Genomic DNA, 27,323 nt, shown 5'->3' on the forward strand with positions numbered 1-27,323 from the left:
CTCCGCTCCGGTGTCAACAAGGACTCGAACTTTTTGAACATTTCCACGTTTCCAATAAATTTCTACTTTGACATGAGGTCTGTTATCTTTGCGAGCCCATCCCTGCACCGGAGTTTGACCTGTTTCCTAGTCTATTTTCACTCTGCGCACATCAGAGTCTGCCCAAGTCAGATCTGGATACAGTTTGCGGTAATTCTCAGGGAACTCCTCCTCCCTGTCTCTGCTTCGCAACCTCTCTGAGCTTACCAGCTCCCTCTCCCACTCTCTTCCTCAAGTTTTCTCCGAACCTGTCAGTTCCCGGTCTCTCTCCCTGCTCCGGGTTCCCTCTGAGCTTCGGTGCTCTTGCTCCCAATCTCCATCATCTGGGGATCTCTCTCTACTGTGGGGCTCTCTCTCTCTCTCTTTTCACCCTCACGCTCCTCCCATCCAGCCTTTCTCTGGTTCACCACCTTGTTATCCTTCTCGTTCCCTTTCCTGCTCCCCTCCTTTTTATCCAAACCGCGTTTGCGGTACATCTCCCACATGTCCTTGGTGGTTATCCCATCAATGTCATCCCTGGCCACCCCATCTTTCAGCAAGGCTAGAAACATATCCCGCCTTGACACCCTGTTGTTATCAGTACGATTCTCGGACCGTGAATTCCTCTCTGGCTTAGCCCACTCTCCTAAATCACTTAACTCACGCACCGCTTCTACCACCTGAGACAATGGGTTACCCGTCTGATTGATTAACAAAGTCATGATGACATGCTTATATGCAGGAGGAGCGGCCCTAATCAACCGGTTTCGCACAGACACATTTAAAATTCCATTCATCAAATTATGAGCATTACCCATAAATATAGCTGTTTTCATCCCTTCTTCCTTCAATCTCTGTACTGCATCTCTCAATGTATACCAAGGTTTATCGTTAGGCGGCCAGTCTGACTCTGTCGGATACTTCTGAGCACACCCTTGCGCCGCTAACTCCAACAAATTGGTCATGGGACCATTCCCTGGATAAGTTCTAAACTCATTTTGGATAACTGGGTCTGTACTTCACATACAAAGCCTCGGGGCGTCGCCGTGATCCAATTGGACCCCCTGACCCCCCCATATCATGCACTCGCACCATCCACGTAAGCAATGTTTCCCCAGACCTCTGTCGAAATCTGTCTATCACATCACTTAGTTCTTGCTGTGTATAATCCTCCAGGGCATCCAGCATCACCCCTCCAGGGTTAGCTGGGCTATGCTGTAACTTTCGCCGATATATGGTCTGCGCACGGACAACATTCCTGCGCTCTGTCTTTTCCTGACTAACATCTTGGCAGTTATCACCCCCGGACTCATCTGAAAAATCAGACGTTTCCATCCCAAAATTCAGGGTCAAAGGCTAATCCTGCCTGAGAGATAGCTAAATGTACCTTCTTTTTATTAACTTTCCCTCTTCGTTTCTTGTGTTTATATTGAGCGACGCTAACGGCCGTTCTCTCTGCAACCAGCTGGTACATTTCAAGCTTATCACTTAACAATTTATTTTGACAAGCTAACATGGTAGAGGAATTTCGAGCTTCTACTAACTCCTTCTCGAGCTGCTCGTGGTCTTTTTGTATCTGTAAACATTTTTCATACAACTTTGGTATGCAGAAAGCAAGATCCAGCCTCGCCTCCCCAACGCACAAATCTCCCTTCCTTTGTCAATTGACACTTTTTGTAAACATGTAAGAACATCTTCAGGTTCTGCATTTAACATACACTCATTCCAATTTTCACACAAACCAGCACAACGTGACCATTCCTGAGCTAAAAGTTTATACGGGGCAGTTTCCCACCCCGGTATTTCTATGTCCAGATTTGCTACATGAGAACTTACTTTTGAGCTCGCTTTGATCTTATTAAGCATTTTCCTTTTTTTTTTTTTTAAATCCTGCCGACTACGCCAATTTGTGTTGCTTTACTCTTCAGAATATCAGAACTATGCACTTCAGGATATTTTAAGGCACAATGTAAAGCAATCACTCTCAGACACCTTAGTGAGTAAAATAATCAAGTTTATTTAAGGGGCAAGTTCTCATATGGCAAAACTAACCACACTAATATATCAAGAGAATAACATGAGAATAATGGTGAGAATATAAGCACTCTGTAATATCATGAAGAATAGCATGAAAATGACTGCAAGAATAAGTGCATATAACACACGCACACACAATATACTTCAATGCTTAATAGCATGAAAATAACTGCAAGAATAAGTGCATATAACACACGCACACACAATATACTTCAATGCTTATAAATTGAAAGGCTTCACCGAAAAGAGATTCTGCATCCCTCCGCCGCACACCAAGCCGGGGAACCCAAATCGACTGGCGCAGGGAGTCTCCTTCGGGACAATCAGTCCTCCTGGCATTGCGTCCAACCCAGAAGAGAGTTCCTAAACCTGTCCATCCAGGCTCCTGACCTTTATAGTATTTACTAACGCCCAGGAGTCTTTTCTAGAAAAAGACCCCCTCCTTTACAAATTGTGCAATCGGCGGTACCTTGTCCAGCCTTCGAGACGTCTCCTCAGAACGGGCCAGGTTCCCAGGAGAGGGCTCCAAGGTGAAGCTTGCATTCCTCCTTGAGTACAGGCGCATCCCCCTGTTGTCCTAACTGATAGCTCGTGGAATGTAAATAGCGCCCTTCGTATCAGGCAGATGGAGCGAAGTTGAGCAGAAAAACACCCCACCCTGCAGCTTGCCGAAGCTTGTGGAAAAACACAGAACAGTACCTTATGCACAGAACCAGACTCGACAAAATGGAGTCGTGAACCAAAATGGAAGCGAAGGCCAATGGAAGCAGAGGCCAATGGTCCACACCCTGCACCACTGTTTACCTTGCACGTAGTGCATGTAGCAATACAGTTACTTAAGTGCAGTGGTAAATGGCTGTGAAATAGCGTGGACGTTATTTCACTCAGGCTGCAGTGGCAGGCCTGTGTAAGAATTGTCCGTGCTCCCTATGGGTGTCAAAAGAAATGCTGCAGCCCATAGGGATCTCCTGGAACCCCAATACCCTGGGTACCTCAGTACCATATACTAGGGAATTATAAGGGTGTTCCAGTATGCCAATGTGAATTGGTGAAATTGGTCACTAGCATGTTAGTGACAATTTGGAAAGTAAAGGGAGAGAATAACCACTGAGGTTCTGGTTAGCAGAGCCTCAGTGAGACAGTTAGTCATTGTAGGAGGCAGGCCTGGCTTGTAGTGGGTACCAAGGGGTACTTACACCTTGCACCAGGTCCAGGTATCCCTTACTAGTGTAGAGGGGTGTCTAGCCGCTTAGGCTGATAGAAAAGGCAGCTTAGCAGAGCAGCTTAGGCTGAACTAGGAGGCGTGTAAAGCTCCTACTATACCACTAGTGTCATATGCACAATATCATAAGAAAACACAATACACAGATATACTAAAAATAAAGGTACTTTATTTTTATGACAATATGCCAAAGTATCTCAGTGAGTACCCTCAGTATGAGGATTGCAAATATACACAAGATATATGTACCTAATACCAACATTTGCAGTAATAGCAATAGAAAACAGTGCAAACAATGTATAGTTACAATAGAATGCAATGGGAGCACATAGGTATGGGGCAACACAAACCATATACTCTAGAAGTGGAATGCGAACCACGAATGGACCCCAAACCTATGTGAGCTCGTAGAGGGTCGCTGGGACTGTAAGAAACCAGTGAGGGTTAGAAAAATAGCCCACCCCAAGACCCTGAAAAGTGGGTGCAAAGTGCACCTAAGTTCCCCAGAGAGCACAGAAGTCGTGATAGGGGAATTCTGCAAGGAAGACCAACACCAGCAATGCAACAAAGATGAATTTCCTGACGAGAGTACCTGTGGACCAAGGGGACCAAGTCCAAGAGTCACGATCAAGTCGGGAGTGGGCAGATGCCCAGGAAATGCCAGCTGTGGGTACAAAGAAGCTGCCACTGGATGGTAGAAGCTGTGGATTCTGCAAGAACGACAAGGGCTAGAAACTTACCCTTTAGAGGATCGATGTCCCACGTCGTGAAAAAGCTTGCAGAGGTGTTTCCGTGCAGAAAGACTGCAAACAAGCCTTGCTAGATGCAAAGGTTGTGGTTAGGGTTTTTGGATGCTGCTGTGGCCCAGGAGGGACCAGGATGTCGCCAAATGCGTGAGGAGACAGAAGGGGCGTCCAGCAAGACAAAGAGCCCACTCAGAAGCAAGCAGCACCCGCAGAAGTGCCGGAACAGGCACTACGAAGTGGAGTGAACAGGAGCTCTCCCGAAGTCACAAAGGAAGGTCCCACGACGCCGGAGGACAACTCAGGAGGTCGTGCACTGCAGGTTAGAGTGTCGGGGACCCAGGCTTGGCTGTGCACAAAGGAAATCCTGGAAGAGTGCACAGGAGCCGGAGCAGCTGCAAATCACGCGATACCCAGCAATGCAGTCTAGCGTGGGGAGGCAAGGACTTACCTCCACCAAACTTGGACTGAAGAGTCACTGGACTGTGGGAGTCACTTGGACAGTTGCTGAGTTCAAGAGACCTCGCTCGTCGTGCTGAGAGGAGACCCAGAGGACCAGTGATGCAGTCTGTTGGTGCCTGCGGTTGCAGGGGGAAGATTCCGTCGACCCACGGGAGATTTCTTTGGAGCATCTAGTGCAGAGAGGAGGCAGACTACCCCCACAGCATGCACCACCAGGAAAACAGTCGAGAAGGCGGCCGGATCAGAGTTACAAGGTCGCAGTAGTCGTCTTTGCTACTTTGTTGCAGTTTTGCAGGCTTCCAGAGCAGTCAGTGGTCGATTCCTTGGCAGAAGGTGAAGAGAGAGATGCAGAGGAATTCTGATGAGCTCTTGCATTCGTTATCTAAAGAATTCCCCAAAGCAGAGACCCTAAATAGCCAGAAAAGGAGGTTTGGCTACTTAGGAGAGAGGATAGGCTAGCAACACCTGTAGGAGCCTATCAGAAGGAGTCTCTGACGTCACCTGCTGGCCCTGGCCACTCAGAACAGTCCAGTGTGCCAGCAGCACCTCTGTTTCCAAGATGGCAGATGTCTGGAGCACACCGGAGGAGCTCTGGGCACCTCCCATGGGAGGTGCAGGTCAGGGGAGTGGTCACTCCCCTTTCCTTTGTCCAGCTTTGCGCCAGAGCAGGGCTGGGGGATCCCTGAACCGGTGTAGACTGGCTTATGCAGAAATGGGCACCATCTGTGCCCATCAAAGCATTTCCAGAGGCTGGGGGAGGCTACTCCTCCCCAGCCCTGACACCTTTTTGCAAAGGGAGAGGGTCTAACACCCTCTCTCTGAGGAAGTCCTTTGTTCTGCCTTCCTGGGCCAAGCCTGACTGGACCCCAGGAGGGCAAAAACCTGTCTGAGGGGTTGACAGCAGCAGCAGCTGCAGTGAAACCTCGGGAAAGGTAGTTTGGCAGTACCCAGGTCTGTGCTAGAGACTCGGGGGATCATGGAATTATCTCCCCAATGCCAGAATGGCATTGGGGTGACAATTCCATGATCTTAGACATGTTACATGGCCATGTTCGGAGTTACCATTGTGACGCTATACATATGTCGTGACATATGTATAGTGCACGCGTGTAATGGTGTCCCCGCACTCACAAAGTCCGGAGAATTTGTCCTGAACAATGTGGGGGAACCTTGGCTAGTGCCAGGGTGCCCACACACTAAGTAACTTAGCACCCAACCTTAACCAGGTAAAGGTGAGACATATAGGTGACTTATAAGTTACTTAAGTGCAGTGGTAAATGGCTGTGAAATAACGTGGACGTTATTTCACTCAGGCTGCAGTGTCAGGCCTGTGTAAGAATTTTCAGATCTCCCTATGGGTGGCAAAAGAAATGCTGCAGCCCATAGGGATCTCCTGGAACCCCAGTACCCTGGGTACCTCAGTACCATATACTAGGGGATTATAAGGGTGGTCCAGTATGCCAATGTAAATTGGTGAAATTGGTCACTAGCCTGTTAGTGACAATTTGGAAAGAAATGAGAGAGCATAACCACTGAAAGTCTGGTTAGCAGAGCCTCAGTGAGACAGTTAGGCATCACACAGGGAACACATACATATAGGTCACAAACTTATGAGCACTGGGGTCCTGATTAGCAGGGTCCCAGTAACACATAACAAACATACTGAAAACATAGGGTTTTCACTATGAGCACTGGGCCCTGGCTAGCAGGATCCCAGTGAGACAGTGAAACCACCCGACATACACTCACAAACAGGCCAAAAGTAGGGGTAACAAGGCTAGAAAGAGGCTACTTTCTCACAGTCATCACACAGGGAACACATACAGGGCACACTTATGAGCACTGGGGCCCTGGCTGGCAGGGTCCCAGTGACACATACACTAAAACAACATATATACAGTGAAATATGGGGGTAACATGCCAGGCAAGATGGTACTTTCCTACAGATGTCCTCCTGCCATGCCTCCATTTTGCCTATATGGAGGTACCCCAGAAAGGTGTGGGCTACTGCCCCTTTGAACCCCTCTTTAGTCACCCTGTTAGGGGTCCCCTTGTTCTTGTGAAAGAGGGGTGGGAGCAACCATTGATGCCCCCTAAACAAGACATTGTTGACTATGTACTTGGCCTAAGATCAAGAATGGCTGAGTATATGAAAAAGGCCACAATAAACCTTCAGGCCAGCCAAGAGTTTCAAAAACAATGGCATGATCAGAAGGCTATCCTAACTGAGTACCATCCAGGACAGAAGGTGTGGGTTTTGGAGCATGTGGCACCTAGAACACTCCAGGACAAATGAAGTCGACCCCATCGTATTGTGGAGAAAAAGGGTGAGGTCATCTACTTGGTAGACCTTACCACTGCCAGAAGTCCCCTTAGGGTACTTGATGTCAAGCTCCTTAAACATTACTATGATAGGGCAGACTTAACCTTACTCATGGCCACATATGAGGGGCAGGAAGAAGAGAGTGACCCTCTCCCTGACCTCTTCTCCAACACTGAAGCTGATGTCTTAGTGGAAGGAGTTGTGCTTGCAGACTGCCTCACAGCAAAGCAAAGGGAGGACTGCAAGAACTTACTAGGCCAATTTTCTGACCTCTTTACACTCACACCTGGTACCACTACTTGGTCTGAACATACCATTGATACTGGAGACAGTTTACCTGTCAAAAGTGAGATTTATAGGCACCATGTCAGAGACTGTATTAAGTCTGAGGTGCAGAAAATGTTGGACTTAGGTGTTATGGAGCACTCAGATAGCCCCTGGGCCAGCCCAGTGGTGTTTGTCCCCAAACCTCATAGCAAAGAAGGAAAGAGAGTAATGTATTTTTGCGTGGTCAATAGAGGGCTCAATACTGTAACTAAAACAGATGCTCACCCTATACCCAGGGCAGATGAGCTCATAGATACACTGGCCTCAGCCAAGTATCTAAGCACCTTTGATTTGACTGCAGGGTATTGGCAGATCAAATTATCAGAGGATGCTAAGCCAAAATTAGCATTTCAACCATTGGAGGGCATTATCAATTTACAGTTATGCCCTATGTTTTGAAAAATGCACCTGCAACTTTCCAGAGGCTGGTGAACAAAGTAATCCAATGCCTGGAGGCTTTTAGTCTAGCATACCTAGATGACATTGCTGGATTTAGCTCCAACTGGGATGACCACCTGTGATAAGTTTTAGAGGCCCTGCAAAAGGCAGGCATCACTATCAAGGCTTCAAAATGCCAGATAGGGCAGGGTGAAGTGGTTTATCTTGGCCACCTGTTAGATGGATAACAGATTGAATCTCTACACAGGAAGATCCAGACTATTTTAGACTGGGCTGTCCCTACTACTCAGACCCAGGTCAGAGCCTTTCTTGGTCTCACTGGGTATTACAGGAGGTTTATTAAGAACTATGGCTCCATTGTTGACTCTCGTAATGACCTCACTTCTAAAAAGATCCCTAAAAAGGTATTGTGGACAGCATCAGTCAAAGAGCTTTTGAAGACCTTAAGCAGGCTATGTTTGCTGCACCTGTCCTAAAAAGACCAAATTATTCTAAAAACCTCATTGTCCAGACAGATGCATCTGAACTGCTGGTTTGGGCGGTGTTATTACAACTGAACTCAGAGGGCCAGGATCAATCTGTTGCTTTTATCAGTAGGAGGTTGACCCCTAGAGAAAAGTGTTAGTCTGCCATAGAGAGGGAGGCATTTGCTGTGGCCTGGGCCCTGAGGAAGTTGAGACTATACTTATTTGGGACTCACTTCATTTATCAGACAGACCACAAACCTCTCTTATGGTTAAAACTGCTGAAAGGAAAAAATCCTAAATTGTTGAGGTGTTCCCTTTCCCTTCAGGGGATGGGCTTTGCAGTGGAACATAGACCTGGGAGTAGCCACTCCAATGCAGATGGACTCTCAAGATATTTCCACTTAGACAATGAAGACTCAACTGGGCAAGGTTAGCCTTATAGTCCCTGGTTTTGGGGGTGGCGGGGTTGTGTAGGAAAGTACCATCTTGCCTGGCATGGTACCCCCATTTTTACTTGGGTGTATGTTTGTTTTTGCCTGTGTCACTGGGATCCTGCTAGCCAGGACCCAAGTGATCATAACTTATGCCCTATATGTTCCCTGTGTGGTGCCTAACTGTATCATTGAGGCACTGCTAACCAGAACCTCAGTGTTCATGCTCTCTCTGCTTTAAAAATTGTCAATGCAGGCTAGTGACTAATTTTACCAATTCTGATTGGCACACTGGAACACCCTTATAATTCCCTAGTATATGGTACCCAGGGTATTGGGGTTCCAGGAGAACCCTATGGGATGCAACATTTATTTTGCCACCCATAGGGAGCTCAGACAATTCGTACACAGGACTGTCACTGCAGCCTGAGTGAAATAACATCCACGTTACTTCACAGCCATTTTACACTGCACTTAAGTAACTTATAAGTCACCTGTAGGAAAGTACCATCTTGCCTGGCATGTTACCCCCATTTTTCACTGTATATATGTTGTTTTAGTTGTATGTGTCACTGGGACCCTGGTAACCCAGGGCCCCAGTGCTCATAAGTGTGCCAGAATGTGTTACCTGTGTAGTGACTAACTGTCTCACTGAGGCTCTGCTAATCAGAACCTCAGTGGTTATGCTCTCTCATTTCTTTCCAAATTGTCACTGACAGGCTAGTGACCATTTTTACCAATTTACATTGGCTTACTGGAACACCCTTATAATTCCCTAGTATATGGTACTGAGGTACCCAGGGTATTGGGGTTCCAGGAGATCCCTATGGGCTGCAGCATTTCTTTTGCCACCCATAGGGAGCTCTGACAATTCTTACACAGGCCTGCCACTGCAGCCTGAGTGAAATAACGTCCACGTTATTTCACAGCCATTTTACACTGCACTTAAGTAACTTATAAGTCACCTATATGTCTAACCTTTACCTGGTAAAGGTTAGGTGCAAAGTTATTTAGTGTGAGGGCACCCTGGCACTAGCCAAGGTGCCCCCACATTGTTCAGAGCCAATTCACTGAACTTTGTGAGTGCGGGGACACCATTACACGCGTGCACTACATATAGGTCACTACCTATATGTAGCTTCACCATGGTAACTCCGAATATGGCCATGTAACATGTCTATGATCATGGAATTGCCCCCTCTATGCCATCCTGGCATTGTTGGTACAATTCCATGATCCCAGTGGTCTGTAGCACAGACCCTGGTACTGCCAGACTGCCCTTCCTGGGGTTTCACTGCAGCTGCTGATGCTGCCAACCCCTCAGACAGGCAGCTGCCCTCCTGGGGTCCAGCCAGGCCTGGCCCAGGATGGCAGAACAAAGAACTTCCTCTGAGAGAGGGTGTGACACCCTCTCCCTTTGGAAAATGGTGTGAAGGCAGGGGAGGAGTAGCCTCCCCCAGCCTCTGGAAATGCTTTGTTGGGCACAGATGTGCCCAATTCTGCATAAGCCAGTCTACACCGGTTCAGGGACCCCTTAGCCCCTGCTCTGGTGCGAAACTAGACAAAGGAAAGGGGAGTGACCACTCCCCTGACCTGCACCTCCCCTGGGAGGTGTCCAGAGCTCCTCCAGTGTGCTCCAGACCTCTGCCATCTTGGAAACAGAGGTGCTGCTGGCACACTGGACTGCTCTGAGTGGCCAGTGCCACCAGGTGACGTCAGAGACTCCTGCTGATAGGCTCCTTCAGGTGTTAGTAGCCTTTCCTCTCTCCTAGGTAGCCAAACCCTCTTTTCTGGCTATTTAGGGTCTCTGTCTCTGGGGAAACTTTAGATAACGAATGCAAGAGCTCATCCGAGTTCCTCTGCATCTCCCTCTTCACCTTCTGATAAGGAAACGACCGCTGACCGCGCTGGAAGCCTGCAAACCTGCAACATAGTAGCAAAGACGACTACTGCAACTCTGTAACGCTGATCTTGCCGCCTTCTCGACTGTTTTCCTGCTTGTGCATGCTGTGGGGGTAGCCTGCCTCCTCTCTGCACCAGAAGCTCCGAAGAAATCTCCCGTGGGTCGACGGAATCTTCCCCCTGCAACCGCAGGCACCAAAAAGCTGCATTACCGGTCCCTTGGGTCTCCTCTCAGCACGACGAGCGAGGTCCCTCGAATCCAGCGACTCTGTCCAAGTGACCCCCACAGTCCAGCGACTCTTCAGTCCAAGTTTGGTGGAGGTAAGTCCTTGCCTCACCTCGCTGGGCTGCATTGCTGGGAACCGCGACTTTGGCAGCTACTCCGGCCCCTGTGCACTTCCGGCGGAAATCCTTCGTGCACAGCCAAGCCTGGGTCCATGGCACTCTAACCTGCATTGCACGACTTTCTAAGTTGGTCTCCGGCGACGTGGGACTCCTTTGTGCAACTTCGGCGAGCACCGTTTCACGCATCCTCGTAGTGCCTGTTTCTGGCACTTCTCCGGGAGCTACCTGCTTCAGTGAGGGCTCTTTGTCTTGCTCTACATCCTCTCTCTCCACAGGTCCAATTTGCGACCTCCTGGTCCCTCCTGGGCCCCAGCAGCGTCCAAAAACGCCAAACGCACGATTTGCGTGTAGCAAGGCTTGTTGGCGTCCGTCCGGCGGGAAAACACTTCTGCACGACTCTCCAAGGCAAGAGGGATCCGTCCACCAAAGGGAAAGTCTCTAGCCCTTTTCGTTCCTGCAGAAACCTCAGCTTCTTCTGTCCAGTCAAAGCTTCTTTGCACCCGCAGCTGGCATTTCCTGGGCATCTGCCCATCTCCGACTTGCTTGTGACTTTTGGACTTGGTCCCCTTGTTCCACAGGTACCCTAGATTGGAAATCCACAGTTGTTGCATTGCTGGTTTGTGTCTTTCCTGCATTATTCCTCTAACACGACTATTTTGTCCTTAGGGGAACTTTAGTGCACTTTGCACTCACTTTTCAGGGTCTTGGGGAGGGTTATTTTTCTAACTCTCACTATTTTCTAATAGTCCCAGCGACCCTCTACAAGGTCACATAGGTTTGGGGTCCATTCGTGGTTCGCATTCCACTTTTGGAGTATATGGTTTGTGTTGCCCCTATCCCTATATTTCCCCATTGCATCCTATTGTAACTATACATTGTTTGCACTGTTTTCGAAGACTATACTGCATATTTTTGCTATTGTGTATATATATCTTGTGTATATTTCCTATCCTCTCACTGAGGGTACACTCTAAGATACTTTGGCATATTGTCATAAAAATAAAGTACCTTTATTTTTAGTATAACTGTGTATTGTGTTTTCTTATGATATTGTGCATATGACACTAAGTGGTACTGTAGTAGCTTCACACGTCTCCTAGTTCAGCCTGAGCTGCTCTGCTAAGCTACCATTATCTATCAGCCTAAGCTGCTAGACACCCTATACACTAATAAGGGATAACTGGGCCTGGTGCAAGGTGCAAGTACCCCTTGGTACTCACTACAAGCCAGTCCAGCCTCCTACATTGGTTGTGCAGTGGTGGGATAAGTGCTTGAGACTACTTACCACTCTTGTCATTGTACTTTTCATAAGAGAAAAATATACAAAACAAGGTCAGTGTATATACACATAGCCAAAAAGTTTTGCATTTCCTCTTTTCACTCTTTTCTAAGTGCTGAAAAGTACTTCTAAACTTTCAAAAAAGTTCTTAAAAGTTTTAAAAAGTTTTTTTTCTGTCTTTCCAAAAAGTTCTGAAAACTTTTGTCTCTTTCTCTATCACTTTAACTCTCTCTAAAAAAGGTCTGGCACAGGCCAAAGTGTTGATCTGTCCAAACTTGCATATGACAACCTTAGCTGGAAAAGAGCAAGGAGTCTCTGTATAGAGAGAGGTTTGAGTGTAGGGAAGAATCCTGCCTTAGAACTATTAATTAACATGCTTAGAGAACAGGATAAGGCCATAGGTGCCCCATCTGTTGAAAAAGTACCTAATAGTTCCCAATCAGATTCAGGGACTCCCCCAGGAAAAGATTCAGGAAAGAAACTTCCTAGCCTGCCCATTACTAGACAATCTAGCATAGATGGTAATGATGATGAGCCACACCATAGAAATAGTGTTGTCTCACATCATAGCAAAAGCATTTATTCTCACCATACTGGTAGTAATGTTTCTGTAAACCAAGCTGTTAAGTTGGCTTCTGTAAGGGACAGGTCTCCTTCTGTTCATTCCCATCATAGCTCTGTTTCTAGAAATGTCCCTCCCACCAACCCTGATGACAGAATGTTAGAGAGGGAACTCAATAAGTTGAGGGTGGAACAAACCAGACTGAAGCTTAAAAAGCAACAGCTGGATTTGGATAGACAGTCTTTTGAATTAGAGAAGGAAAGACAGAAGTTGGGTTTAGATACCCATGGTGGCAGCAGCAGTATTCCCCATAGTCATCCTGCAAAAGAGCATGATTACAGGAATCTGCACAAGATAGTTCCCCCTTATAAGGAGGGGGATGACATTAACAAGTGGTTTGCTGCACTTGAGAGGGCCTGTGTTGAACAGGATGTCCCTCAAAGGCAGTGGGCTGCTATCCTATGGCTATCATTTAGTGGAAAAGGTAGGGATAGGCTCCTTACTGTGAAAGAAAATGATGCCAATAATTTCCAAGTTCTTAAGAATGCACTCCTGGATGGTTATGGCTTAACCACTGAACAGTACAGGATAAAGTTCAGAGAGACCAAAAAGGAGTCTTCACAAGACTGGGTTGATTTCATTGACCAGGCAGTGAAGGCCTTGGAGGGGTGGTTACATGGCAGTAAAGTTACTGATTATGACAGCCTGTATAAATTAATCCTGAGAGAGCATATTCTTAATAATTGTGTGTCTGATTTGTTGCACCAGTACTTGGTGGACTCTGATCTGACCTCTCCCCAAGAATTGGGAAAGAAGGCAGACAAATGGGTCAGAACAAGAGTGAACAGAAAAGTTCATACAGGGGGTGACAAAGATGGCAACAAAAAGAAGGATGGTAAGTCTTCTGACAAAGGTGGGGACAAATCTAAAAATGAGTCTTCATCAGGCCCACAAAAACACTCTGGTGGGGGTGGTGGGTCCAAATCCTCCTTTAATCAGAACAAGGAAAAGAAACCATGGTGCTATTTATGTAAAATAAAAGGCCATTGGACAACAGATCCCAGTTGTCCAAAGAAAGGCACCACAGCTCCTACCACTACAACCCCTACTGCTACACCTAGTGTCCCTACTAATAGCAGTGGTGGTGGGAGCAAACCTACTAATAGCCAATCCAAGGGAGTAGCTGGGCTCACTTTTGGTAATTTAGTTGGGGTTGGTCTGATTAGGGAGACCACAGAGGCTACTTTAGTCTCTGAAGGGGCTATTGATTTAGCCACTTTGGTTGCTTGCCCCCATAACTTGGAGAAGTACAAGCAACTAACCCTAATAAATGGTGTTGAGGTCCAGGCCTACAGGGACACAGGTGCCAGTGTCACAATGGTGATTGAGAAACTGGTGCACCCTGAACAACACATACTTGGACACCAGTTCCAAGTAACCGATGCTCACAACATAACACAAAGCCACCCCATGGCTGTTGTAAATCTCAACTGGGGGGGGGTAACTGGTCCAAAGAAAGTTGTGGTAGCTTCAGATTTACCTGTAGACTGTCTATTAGGGAATGATTTGGAGACATCAGCTTGGTCAGATGTGGAGTTGGAGGCCCATGCAGCAATGCTGGGCATCCCAGGGCATATTTTTGCTTTGACAAGGGCTCAGGCCAAAAAGCAAAAAGGACAGGGAAGCTTGGATCCTGGAACAATGGACCAAGTGCTCCCTAAAGCTAAGGGTAGTAGAAGCAAACCACTTCCTACTATCCCTCCCTCTACAGTGGATTCAACTTCTGAGGAAGAAGAATTCCCTCCCTGTGCAGAACCTACACCAGAGGAGCTGGAAGCAGACACTGCTGAGCTTTTGGGTGAAGGGGGGCCTGCCAGAGAGGAGCTGAGTGTGGCACAGCAAACCTGTCCCACATTAGAGGGTCTCAGACAGCAAGCTGTCAAACAGGCTAATGGGGATGTCAGTGACTCTCACAGAGTTTATTGGGAGGACAACCTCTTGTACACTGAGCATAGGGATCCTAAACCTGGAGCTGCCAGGAGATTAGTGATTCCTCAGGAGTACAGAAAGTTCCTCCTAACACTGGCACATGACATTCCCCTAGCTGGACACCTGGGTCAAATGAAAACTTGGGACAGATTGGTTCCATTGTTTCATTGGCCTAGGATGTCAGAGGACACAAAGGAATTTTGTAAGTCCTGTGAAACCTGTCAAGCCAGTGGCAAGACAGGTGGCACTCCAAAGGCACCCCTTATCCCACTGCCTGTGGTTGGGGTTCCCTTTGAAAGGGTACTGGTTGACATAGTTGGCCCCCTTGACCCTCCTACTGCTTCAGGCAATAGGTTTATCTTAGTGGTAGTGGACCATGCCACAAGATATCCTGAAGCTATTCCTTTAAGGACCACTACAGCACCTGCAGTGGCAAAGGCCCTCCTGGGAATATTTTCCAGGGTGGGCTTCCCAAAGGAAGTAGTATCAGACAGGGGAAGCAATTTCATGTCTGCATACTTAAAGGCCATGTGGAAGGAGTGTGGTGTAACTTACAAGTTCACAACACCCTATCATCCACAAACAAATGGACTGGTGGAGAGATTTAATAAAACTCTCAAAGGCATGATTATGGGTCTCCCTGAAAAACTCCGCAGGAGATGGGATATCCTTCTACCATGCCTCCTTTTTGCCTACAGGGAGGTACCCCAGAAAGGAGTGGGCTTCAGCCCCTTTGAACTTCTTTTTGGACACCCTGTTAGGGGTCCACTCACACTTGTAAAGGAGGGTTGGGAACAACCTTTAAAAGCTCCTAAGCAGGATATTGTGGTCTATGTACTTGGCCTCAGATCAAGGATGGCGGAGTACATGAAAAAGGCCAGTAAAAACCTTCAGGCCAGCCAAGAGCTCCAGAAGCAATGGCATGATCAGAAGGCTGTTTTGGTTCAGTACCAACCAGGGCAGAAAGTGTGGGTCTTGGAGCCTGTGGCCCCAAGAGCACTCCAAGATAAATGGAGTGGACCCCACACAATTGTTGAAAAGAAGGGTGAAGTCACCTACTTGGTTGACTTAGGCACTGCCAGGAGTCCCCTTAGGGTGCTCCATGTCAACCGCCTGAAACCCTACTATGACAGGGCTGATCTCACCCTGCTCATGGCAACTGATGAGGGACAGGAAGAAGACAGTGATCCTCTACCTGATCTCTTCTCTTCCACAGAACAAGATGCTCTTGTGGAAGGTGTAGTTTTGGCTGATTGTCTTACTGCTGAGCAGAAAGATAATTGCATAAATCTCCTAGGACAATTTTCAGAACTCTTCTCTACTGTGCCAGGCACCACTTCTTGGTGTGAGCACACTATAGATACTGGAGACTGTTTACCTGTCAAAAGTAAGATCTATAGGCAGCCTGACCATGTCAGGGACTGCATAAAGCAAGAAGTTCAGAAAATGTTAGAACTAGGAGTGGTTGAGCACTCTGACAGTCCATGGGCTTCTCCTGTGGTACTGGTACCAAAACCCAATTCTAAAGATGGAAAGAAGGAAATGAGGTTTTGTGTAGACTATAGAGGTCTCAACTTGGTAACCAAAACTGATGCTCACCCTATACCCAGGGCAGATGAGCTCATAGATACACTGGCATCTGCCAAGTATCTAAGCACTTTTGATTTGACTGCAGGGTATTGGCAGATCAAATTGTCAGAAGATGCTAAACCTAAGACTGCATTTTCTACCATTGGAGGACATTACCAGTTTACTGTAATGCCTTTTGGTTTGAAAAATGCACCTGCCACTTTTCAGAGGTTGGTGAACACAGTCCTGCAGTCCTGCAAGGGCTGGAAGCTTTGGACGCAGTTTAGTGCAGCATATTTGGACGATATAGCTGTCTTTAGCTCCAGCTGGGATGATCACCTGGTCCACCTATGGAAAGTTTTGGAGGCTCTGCAAAAGGCAGGCCTCACTATCAAGGCTTCAAAGTGCCAGATAGGGCAGGGTAAGGTGGTTTATCTGGGACACCTTGTTGGTGGGGAACAGATTGCACCACTTCAGGGGAAAATCCAAACTATTATTGATTGGGTTCCCCCTACCACTCAGACTCAGGTGAGAGCCTTCCTAGGCCTCACTGGGTATTACAGGAGGTTCATTAAGAACTATGGCTCCATTGCAGCCCCTCTTAATGACCTCACATCCAAGAAAATGCCTAAAAAGGTATTATGGACAGCAAGCTGTCAGAAAGCTTTTGAGGAGCTGAAGCAGGCCATGTGCTCTGCACCTGTCCTGAAAAGCCCTTGTTACTCTAAAAAATTCTATGTCCAAACTGATGCATCTGAATTAGGAGTAGGGGCAGTCCTATCACAACTTAATTCTGAGGGCCAAGATCAACCTGTTGCTTTTATTAGTAGGAGGTTGACCCCTAGAGAAAAGCGTTGGTCTGCCATTGAGAGGGAGGCCTTTGCTGTGGTCTGGGCTCTGAAGAAGTTGAGGCCATACCTGTTTGGCACTCACTTCATTGTTCAGACAGACCACAAACCTCTACTTTGGCTAAAACAAATGAAAGGTGAAAATCCTAAATTGTTGAGGTGGTCCATATCCCTACAGGGAATGGACTATACAGTGGAACATAGACCTGGGAGTAGCCACTCCAATGCAGATGGACTCTCCAGATATTTCCACTTAGACAATGAAGACTCATCAGGTAATGGCTAGTCTTATTGTCCTTCGTTTGGGGGGGGGTTGTGTAGGAAAGTACCATCTTGCCTGGCATGTTACCCCCATTTTTCACTGTATATATGTTGTTTTAGTTGTATGTGTCACTGGGACCCTGGTAACCCAGGGCCCCAGTGCTCATAAGTGTGCCTGAATGTGTTACCTGTGTAGTGACTAACTGTCTCACTGAGGCTCTGCTAATCAGAACCTCAGTGGTTATGCTCTCTCATTTCTTTCCAAATTGTCACTGACAGGCTAGTGACCATTTTTACCAATTTACATTGGCTTACTGGAACACCCTTATAATTCCCTAGTATATGGTACTGAGGTACCCAGGGTATTGGGGTTCCAGGAGATCCCTATGGGCTGCAGCATTTCTTTTGCCACCCATAGGGAGCTCTGACAATTCTTACACAGGCCTGCCACTGCAGCCTGAGTGAAATAACGTCCACGTTATTTCACAGCCATTTTTCACTGCACTTAAGTAACTTATAAGTCACCTATATGTCTAACCTTTACCTGGTAAAGGTTAGGTGCAAAGTTACTTAGTGTGAGGGCACCCTGGCACTAGCCAAGGTGCCCCCACATTGTTCAGAGCCAATTCACTGAACTTTGTGAGTGCGGGGACGCCATTACACGCGTGCACTACATATAGGTCACTACCTATATGTAGCTTCACCATGGTAACTCCGAATATGGCCATGTAACATGTCTATGATCATGGAATTGCCCCCTCTATGCCATCCTGGCATTGTTGGTACAATTCCATGATCCCAGTGGTCTGTAGCACAGACCCTGGTACTGCCAGACTGCCCTTCCTGGGGTTTCACTGCAGCTGCTGCTGCTGCCAACCCCTCAGACAGGCAGCTGCCCTCCTGGGGTCCAGCCAGGCCTGGCCCAGGATGGCAGAACAAAGAACTTCCTCTGAGAGAGGGTGTGACACCCTCTCCCTTTGGAAAATGGTGTGAAGGCAGGGGAGGAGTAGCCTCCCCCAGCCTCTGGAAATGCTTTGTTGGGCACAGATGTGCCCAATTCTGCATAAGCCAGTCTACACCGGTTCAGGGACCCCTTAGCCCCTGCTCTGGCGCGAAACTGGACAAAGGAAAGGGGAGTGACCACTCCCCTGACCTGCACCTCCCCTGGGAGGTGTCCAGAGCTCCTCCAGTGTGCTCCAGACCTCTGCCATCTTGGAAACAGAAGTGCTGCTGGCACACTGGACTGCTCTGAGTGGCCAGTGCCACCAGGTGACGTCAGAGACTCCTGCTGATAGGCTCCTTCAGGTGTTAGTAGCCTTTCCTCTCTCCTAGGTAGCCAAACCCTCTTTTCTGGCTATTTAGGGTCTCTGTATCTGGGGAAACTTTAGATAACGAATGCAAGAGCTCATCCGAGTTCCTCTGCATCTCCCTCTTCACCTTCTGATAAGGAAACGACCGCTGACCGCGCTGGAAGCCTGCAAACCTGCAACATAGTAGCAAAGATGACTACTGCAACTCTGTAACGCTGATCTTGCCGCCTTCTCGACTGTTTTCCTGCTTGTGCATGCTGTGGGGGTAGCCTGCCTCCTCTCTGCACCAGAAGCTCCGAAGAAATCTCCTGTGGGTCGACGGAATCTTCCCCCTGCAACCGCAGGCACCAAAAAGCTGCATTACCGGTCCCTTGGGTCTCCTCTCAGCACGACGAGCGAGGTTCCTCGAATCCAGCAACTCTGTCCAAGTGACCCCCACAGTCCAGCGACTCTTCAGTCCAAGTTTGGTGGAGGTAAGTCCTTGCCTCACCTCGCTGGGCTGCATTGCTGGGAACCGCGAGTTTGCAGCTACTCCGGCCCCTGTGCACTTCCGGCGGAAATCCTTCGTGCACAGCCAAGCCTGGGTCCACGGCACTCTAACCTGCATTGCACGACTTTCTAAGTTGGTCTCCGGCGACGTGGGACTCCTTTGTGCAACTTCGGCGAGCACCGTTTCACGCATCCTCGTAGTGCCTGTGTCTGGCACTTCTCCGGGTGGTACCTGCTTTAGTGAGAGCTCTTTGTCTTTCTCGACGTCCCCTCTCTCTACAGGTCCAATTTGCGACCTCCTGGTCCCTCCTGAGCCCCAGCAGCGTCCAAAAACGTCAAACGCACGATTTGCGTGTAGCAAGGCTTGTTGGCGTCCTTCCGGCGGGAAAACACTTCTGCACGACTCTCCAAGGTGAGAGGGATCCTTCCACCAAAGGGGAAGTCTCTAGCCTTTTTCGTTCCTGCAGAAACCTCAGCTTCTTCTGTCCAGTCGAAGCTTCTTTGCACCCGCAGCTGGCATTTCCTGGGCATCTGCCCATCTCCGACTTGCTTGTGACTTTTGGACTTGGTCCCCTTGTTCCACAGGTACCCTAGATTGGAAATCCACAGTTGTTGCATTGCTGGTTTGTGTCTTTCCTGCATTATTCCTCTAACACGACTATTTTGTCCTTAGGGGAACTTTAGTGCACTTTGCACTCACTTTTCAGGGTCTTGGGGAGGGTTATTTTTCTAACTCTCACTATTTTCTAATAGTCCCAGCGACCCTCTACAAGGTCACATAGGTTTGGGGTCCATTCGTGGTTCGCATTCCACTTTTGGAGTATATGGTTTGTGTTGCCCCTATCCCTATGTTTCCCCATTGCATCCTATTGTAACTATACATTGTTTGCACTGTTTTCTAAGACTATACTGCATATTTTTACTATTGTGTATATATATCTTGTGTATATTTCCTATCCTCTCACTGAGGGTACACTCTAAGATACTTTGGCATATTGTCATAAAAATAAAGTACCTTTATTTTTAGTATAACTGTGTATTGTGTTTTCTTATGATATTGTGCATATGACACTAAGTGGTACTGTAGTAGCTTCACACGTCTCCTAGTTCAGCCTGAGCTGCTCTGCTAAGCTACCATTATCTATCAGCCTAAGCTGCTAGACACCCTATACACTAATAAGGGATAACTGGGCCTGGTGCAAGGTGCAAGTACCCCTTGGTACTCACTACAAGCCAGTCCAGCCTCCTACATCACCTATATGTCTAACCCTCACTTAGTGAAGGTTAGGTGCAAAGTTACTAAGTGTGAGGGCACCCTGACACTAGTCAAGGTGCACCCACATTGTTTCGGGCAATTTCCCCGGATTTTGTGAGTGCGGGGACACCATTACAAGTGTGAACTACATATAGGTCAATACATATGTGTAGCTTCACAAGGGTAACTCCGAACATGGCCATGTAACATGTCTTAGATCATGGAATTGTCCCCCCAAGCCAAATCTGGTGTTGGGGTGCCAATCCCATGCATCCCCGGGGCTCCAGCATGGACCCCAGGTACTGCAAAACTAGCTCTCTAGGGTTTTCTCTGCAGCTACCGCTGTGCCAGCCCTCAGACAGGTTTCTGCCCTCCTGAGGTCTGAGCAGCCCAGTCCCAGGAAGGCAGAACAAAGGATTTACTCTGAGAAAGGGTGTTACACCCTGTAGGGGGCTGGCCTGGCTTGTAGTGGGTACCAGAGGTACTTACACTCTGTGCCAGGTCCAGTTATCCCTTATTAGTGTAGAAGAGGTGTTTCTAGCAGCTTAGGCTGATAGAAGGTAGCTATGGCAAAGCAGTTTAGGCTGAACTAGGAGACATGTAAAGCTCCTACAATACCACTGGTGTCATATGCACAATATCATAAGAAAACACAATACACAGATATATTTAAAAAAAAGGTACTTTATTTTTATGACAATATGCCAAAAGTATCTCAGTGAGTACCCTCAGTATGAGGATGCCAAATATACACAAGATATATGTACACAATACCAAAAATATGCAGTAATATCAAAAGGAAGTAATGTAAGCAGTGTAAAGTTACAGTAGATTGCAATAGGAGCACATACATATAGGGGCAACACAAACCATATACTCCAAAAGTGGAATGCGAACCATAAATGGACCCCAAACCTGTGTGAGCTTGTAGAAGGTCGCTGGGAATGTAAGAAAACAGTGAGGGTTAGAAAAATAGCCCACCCCAAGACCCTGAAAGATAGGTGTAAAGTGCACCTACTACCTCCCAGAGAGCACAGAAGTCGTGATAGGGGGATTCTGCAAGGAGAACCAACACCAGCAATGCAACAACAGTGGATTTCCGGACCTGAGTACCTGTAAGACAAGGGGACCAAGTCTAAGAGTCGCAACAGTGTCGAGAGTGGGCAGAAGCTCAAGAAATGCCACCTGAGGGTGCAAGGAAGCTGACACCTGTTGGAAGAAGCTTAGTGTTCTGCAAGAACGAAGAGGACTAGGAACTTCCCCTTTGGAGGACGGATGTCCCACGTCGTGAAGAAGCATGCAGAGGTGTGCCCACGCAGAAAGACAGCAAGCAAGCCTTGCTGGCTACAAGGGTTGCGGTTAGGGTTTTTGGATGCTGCTGTGGCCCAGGAGGGACCAGGATGTTGCCACTTGGATGAAGAGACAGAGGGGGCGCCCAGCAAGTCAAGGAGCCCTCACAGAAGCAGGCAGCACCTGCAGAAGTACCTGAACAGGCACTTAGAAGAAAAGTGAACCGGAGTCCACCCGAAGTCACAAAAGGGAGTCCCACGACGCCGGAAGCCAACTCAGAAGGTTGTTGTAGGAAAGTCCCATCTTGCCTGGCATGTTACCCCCATTTTTCACTGTATATATGTTATTTTAGTTGTATGTGTCACTGGGACCCTGCCAGCCAGGGCCCCAGTGCTCATAAGTGTGCCTGAATGTGTTACCTGTGTAGTGACTAACTGTCTCACTGAGGCTCTGCTAATCAGAACCTCAGTGGTTATGCTCTCCCATTTCTTTCAAATTCTCACTAACAGGCTAGTGACCAATTTTACCAATTTGTATTGGCTTACTGGAACACCCTTATAATTCCCTAGTATGTGGTACTGAGGTACCCAGGTGTAGGAAAGTACCATCTTGCCTGGCATGTTACCCCCATTTTTCACTGTATATATGTTGTTTTAGTTGTATGTGTCACTGGGACCCTGGTAACCCAGGGCCCCAGTGCTCATAAGTGTGCCTGAATGTGTTACCTGTGTAGTGACTAACTGTCTCACTGAGGCTTTGTTAATCAGAACCTCAGTGGTTATGCTCTCTCATTTCTTTCCAAATTGTCACTAACAGGCTAGTGACCATTTTTACCAATTTACATTGGCTTACTGGAACACCCTTATAATTCCCTAGTATATGGTACTGAGGTACCCAGGGTATTGGGGTTCCAGGAGATCCGAATGGGCTGCAGCATTTCTTTTGCCACCCAAAGGGAGCTCTGACAATTCTTACACAGGCCTGCCACTGCAGCCTGAGTGAAATAGCGTCCACGTTATTTCACAGCCATTTTACACTGTACTTAAGTAACTTATAAGTCACCTATACGTCTAACCTTTACCTGGTAAAGGTTAGGTGCAAAGTTACTTAGTGTGAGGGCACCCTGGCACTAGCCAAGGTGCCCCCACATTGTTCAGGGCCAATTTCCCTGACTTTGTGATTGCGGGGACACCATTGCACGCGTGCACTACATATAGGTCACTACCTATATGTAGCTTCACAATGGTAACTCCGAATATGGCCATGTAACATGTCTATGATCATGGAATTGCCCCCTTTATACCATCCTGGCATAGTTGGCACAATCCCATGATCCCAGTGGTCTGTAGCACAGACCCTGGTACTGCCAAACTGCCCTTCCTGGGGTTTCACTGCAGCTGCTGCTGCTGCCAACCCCTCAGACAGGCATCTGCCCTCCTGGGGTCCAGCCAGGCCTGGCCCAGGATGGCGGAACAAAGAACTTCCTCTGAGAGAGGGTGTTACACCCTCTCACTTTGGAAAATGGTGTGAAGGCAGGGGAGGAGTAGCCTCCCCCAGCCTCTGGAAATGCTTTCTTGTGCACAGATGTGCCCAATTCTGCATAAGCCAGTCTACACCGGTTCAGGGGACCCCTTAGCCCCTACAAGCCAGTCCAGCCTCCTACATTGGTTGTGCAGTGGTGGGATAAGTGCATTGAGACTACTTACCACTCTTGTCATTGTACTTTTCATAAGAGAAAAATATACAAAACAAGTTCAGTGTATATACACATAGCCAAAAAGTTTTGCATTTCCTCTTTTCAATCTTTTCTAAGTGCTGAAAAGAACTTCTAACTTTCTAAAAAGTTCTAAAAAGTTTTAAAAGTTTTTTTTCTCTGTCTTTCTAAAAGCTCTGACAAACTTTTTTCTCTTTTTCTATCACTTTAACTCTCTCTAAAAATGTCTGGCACAGGCCAAAATGTTGATCTGTCCAAACTTGCATATGATCACCTTAGCTGGAAAGGAGCAAGGAGTCTCTGCATAGAGAGAGGTTTGAGTGTAGGGAAGAATCCTTCCTTGGAATTGTTACTTAACATGCTTAGAGAACAGGATAAGGCTAGAAGTGCCCCATCTGTTGAAAAAGTAGCTAATGGTTCCCAATCTGATCCAGGGACTCCCCCAGGAAAAGATTCAGGAAAGAAACTTCATAGCCTGCCCATTACTAGATAGTCTAGCATAGTTGGTAATGATGAAGAGCCACACCATACAAATAGTGTTGTCTCACATCATAGCAAAAGCATTTATTCACACCACAGTGGTACTGATGTTTCTGTTAGCCAAGCGTTTAGGGTGCCCTCTGTAAGGGACAGGTCTCCTTCTGTTCATTCCCATCATACCTCTGTATCTAGAAATGTCCCTCCCACCAACCCTGATGACAGATTGTTAGAAACGGAACTCAATAAGTTAAGGGTGGAACAAACCAGACTGAAGCTTAAAAAGCAACAGCTGGATTTGGATAGACAGACTTTAGAATTAGAGAAGGAAAGACAGAAGTTGGGTTTAGAAACCCATGGTGGCAGCAGCAGTATTCCCCATAGTCATCCTGCAAAAGAGCATGATTCCTGGAATCTGCACAAGATAGTTCCCCCTTATAAGGAGGGGGATGACATTAACAAGTGGTTTGCTGCACTTGAGAGGGCCTGTGTTGTACAGGATGTCCCTCAAAGGCAGTGGGCTGCTATCCTATGGCTATCATTTAGTGGAAAAAGTAGGGATAGGCTCCTTACTGTGAAAGAAAGTGATGCCAATAATTTTACAGTACTTAAGAATGCACTCCTGGATGGTTATGGCTTAACCACTGAACAATACAGGATAAAGTTCAGAGAAACCAAAAAGGAGTCTTCACAAGACTGGGTTGATTTCATTGACCATTCAGTGAAGGCCTTGGAGGGGTGGTTACATGGCAGTAAAGTTACTGATTATGACAGCCTGTATAACTTGATCCTGAGGGAGCATATTCTTAATAATTGTGTGTCTGATTTGTTGCACAAGTACTTGGTGTACTCTGATCTGACCTCTCCCCAAGAATTGGGAAAGAAGGCAGACAAATGGGTCAGAACAAGGGTGAACAGAAAAGTTCATACAGGGGGTGACAAAGATGGCAACAAAAAGAAGGATGGTAAGTCTTCTGACAAGGGTGCGGACAAATCTAAAAATGAGTCTTCATCAGGCCCACAAAAACACTCTGGTGGGGGTGGTGGGTCCAAATCCTCCTTTAATCAAAACAAAGAAAAGAAACCATGGTGCTATTTATGTAAAGTAAAAGGCCATTGGACAACAAATCCCAGTTGTCCAAAGAAAAGCACCAAGCCTCCTACCACTACAACCCCTACTGCTACCCCTAGTGTCCCTACTAATAGCAGTGGTGGTGGGAGCAAACCTACTAATAGCCAATCCAAGGGAGTAGCTGGGCTCACTATTGGTAACTTAGTTGGGGTTGGCCTTGTTAGGGAGGCCACAGAGGCTGTGTTAGTCTCTGAGGGGGCTATTGATTTAGCCACCTTAGTTGCTTGTCCCCTTAATATGGATAAGTACAAGCAGCTACCCCTAATAAATGGTGTTGAGGTTCAGGCCTACAGGGACACTGGAGCCAGTGTGACTATGGTCATAGAGAAACTGGTCCACCCTGAACAACACCTACTTGGTCACCAGTACCAAGTAACCGATGCTCACAACAACACACTTAGCCACCCCATGGCTGTTGTTAATCTCAACTGGGGGGGGGTTACTGGTCCAAAGAAAGTTGTGGTAGCCACAGATTTACCTGTAGACTGTCTACTAGGAAATGATTTGGAGACATCAGCTTGGTGAGATGTGGAGTTGGAAGCCCATGCAGCAATGCTGGGCATCCCAGGGCATATTTTTGCTTTGACAAGGGCTCAGGCCAAAAAGCAAAAAGGACAGGGAAGCTTGGATCCTGGAACAATGGACCAAGTGCTCCCTAAAGCTAGGGCTAGTAGAATCAAACCACTTCCTACTATCCCTCCCTCTACAGTGGATTCAACTTCTGAGGAACAAGAATTCCCTCCCTGTGCAGAACCTACACCAGAGGAGCTGGAAGCAGACACTGCTGAGCTCAAACAGGCTAATGGGGATGTCAGTGACTCTCACAGAGTTTACTGGGAGGACAACCTCGTGTTACACCCTCTCCCTTTGGAAAATGGTGTGAAGGCAGGGGAGGAGTAGCCTCCCCCAGCCTCTGGAAATGCTTTCTTGGGCACAGATGTGCCCAATTCTGCATAAGCCAGTCTACACCGGTTCAGGGGACCCCTTAGCCCTGCTCTGGCGCGAAACTGGACAAAGGAAAGGGGAGTGACCACTCCCCTGACCTGCACCTCCCCTGGGAGGTGTCCAGAACTCCTCCAGTGTGCTCCAGACCTCTGCCATCTTGGAAACAGAGGTGCTGCTGGCACACTGGACTGCTCTGAGTGGCCAGTGCCAGCAGGTGACGTCAGAGACTCCTTGTGATAGGCTCCTTCAGGTGTTGCTAGCCTATCCTCTCTCCTAAGTAGCCAAACCCTTTTTTCTGGCTATTTAGGGTCTCTGTCTCTGGGGAAACTTTAGATAACGAAAGCAAGAGCTCATCAGAGTTCCTCTGCATCTCTATCTTCACCTTCTGCCAAGGAATCGACTGCTGACCGCGCTAGGAAGCCTGCAAACCTGCAACATAGTAGCAAAGACGACTACTGCAACTCTGTAACGCTGATCCTGCCGCCTTCTCGACTGTTTTCCTGGTGGTGCATGCTGTGGGGGTAGTCTGCCTCCTCTCTGCACTAGAAGCTCCGAAGAAATCTCCCGTGGGTCGACGGAATCTTCCCCCTGCAACCGCAGGCACCAAAAAGCTGCATTACCGGTCCCTTGGGTCTCCTCTCAGCAAGACGAGCGAGGTCCCTTGAACCCAGCAACTTTGTCCAAGTGACTCCCACAGTCCAGTGACTCTTCAGTCCAAGTTTGGTGGAGGTAAGTCCTTGCCTCACCTCGCTAGACTGCTGTAGGAGGCTGGACTGGCTTTTAGTGACCACCAAGGGGTACTTGCACCTTGCACAAGGCCCAGTTATCCCTTATTAGTGTATAGGGTGTCTAGCAGCTTAGGCTGATAGGTAATGGTAGCTTAGCAGAGCAGCTTAGGCTGAACTAGGAGACGGGTGAAGCTACTACAGAACCACTTAGTGTCATATGCACAATATCATAAGAAAACACAATACACAGTTATACTAAAAATAAAGGTACTTTATTTTTATGACAATATGCCAAAGTATCTTAGAGTGTACCCTCAGTGAGAGGATAGAAAATATACACAAGATATATATACACAATAGCAAAAATATGCAGTATAGTCTTAGAAAACAGTGCAAACAATGTATAGTTACAATAGGATGCAATGGGGAAACATAGGGATAGGGGCAACACAAACCATATACTCCAAAAGTGGAATGCGAACCACGAATGGACCCCAAACCTATGTGACCTTGTAGAGGGTCGCTGGGACTATTAGAAAATAGTGAGAGTTAGAAAAATCACCCTCCCCAAGACCCTGAAAAGTGAGTGCAAAGTGCACTAAAGTTCCCCTAAGGACAAAGAAGTCGTGTTAGAGGAATAATGCAGGAAAGACACAAACCAACAATGCAACAACTGTGGATTTCCAATCTAGGGTACCTGTGGAACAAGGGGACCAAGTCCAAAAGTCACAAGCAAGTCGGAGATGGGCATATGCACAGGAAATGCCAGCTGCGGGTGCAAAGATGCTTCTACTGGACA

The sequence above is a fragment of the Pleurodeles waltl genome, chromosome 3_1 (assembly GCF_031143425.1).
Source record: "Pleurodeles waltl isolate 20211129_DDA chromosome 3_1, aPleWal1.hap1.20221129, whole genome shotgun sequence".
Taxonomy (NCBI): domain Eukaryota; kingdom Metazoa; phylum Chordata; class Amphibia; order Caudata; family Salamandridae; genus Pleurodeles; species Pleurodeles waltl.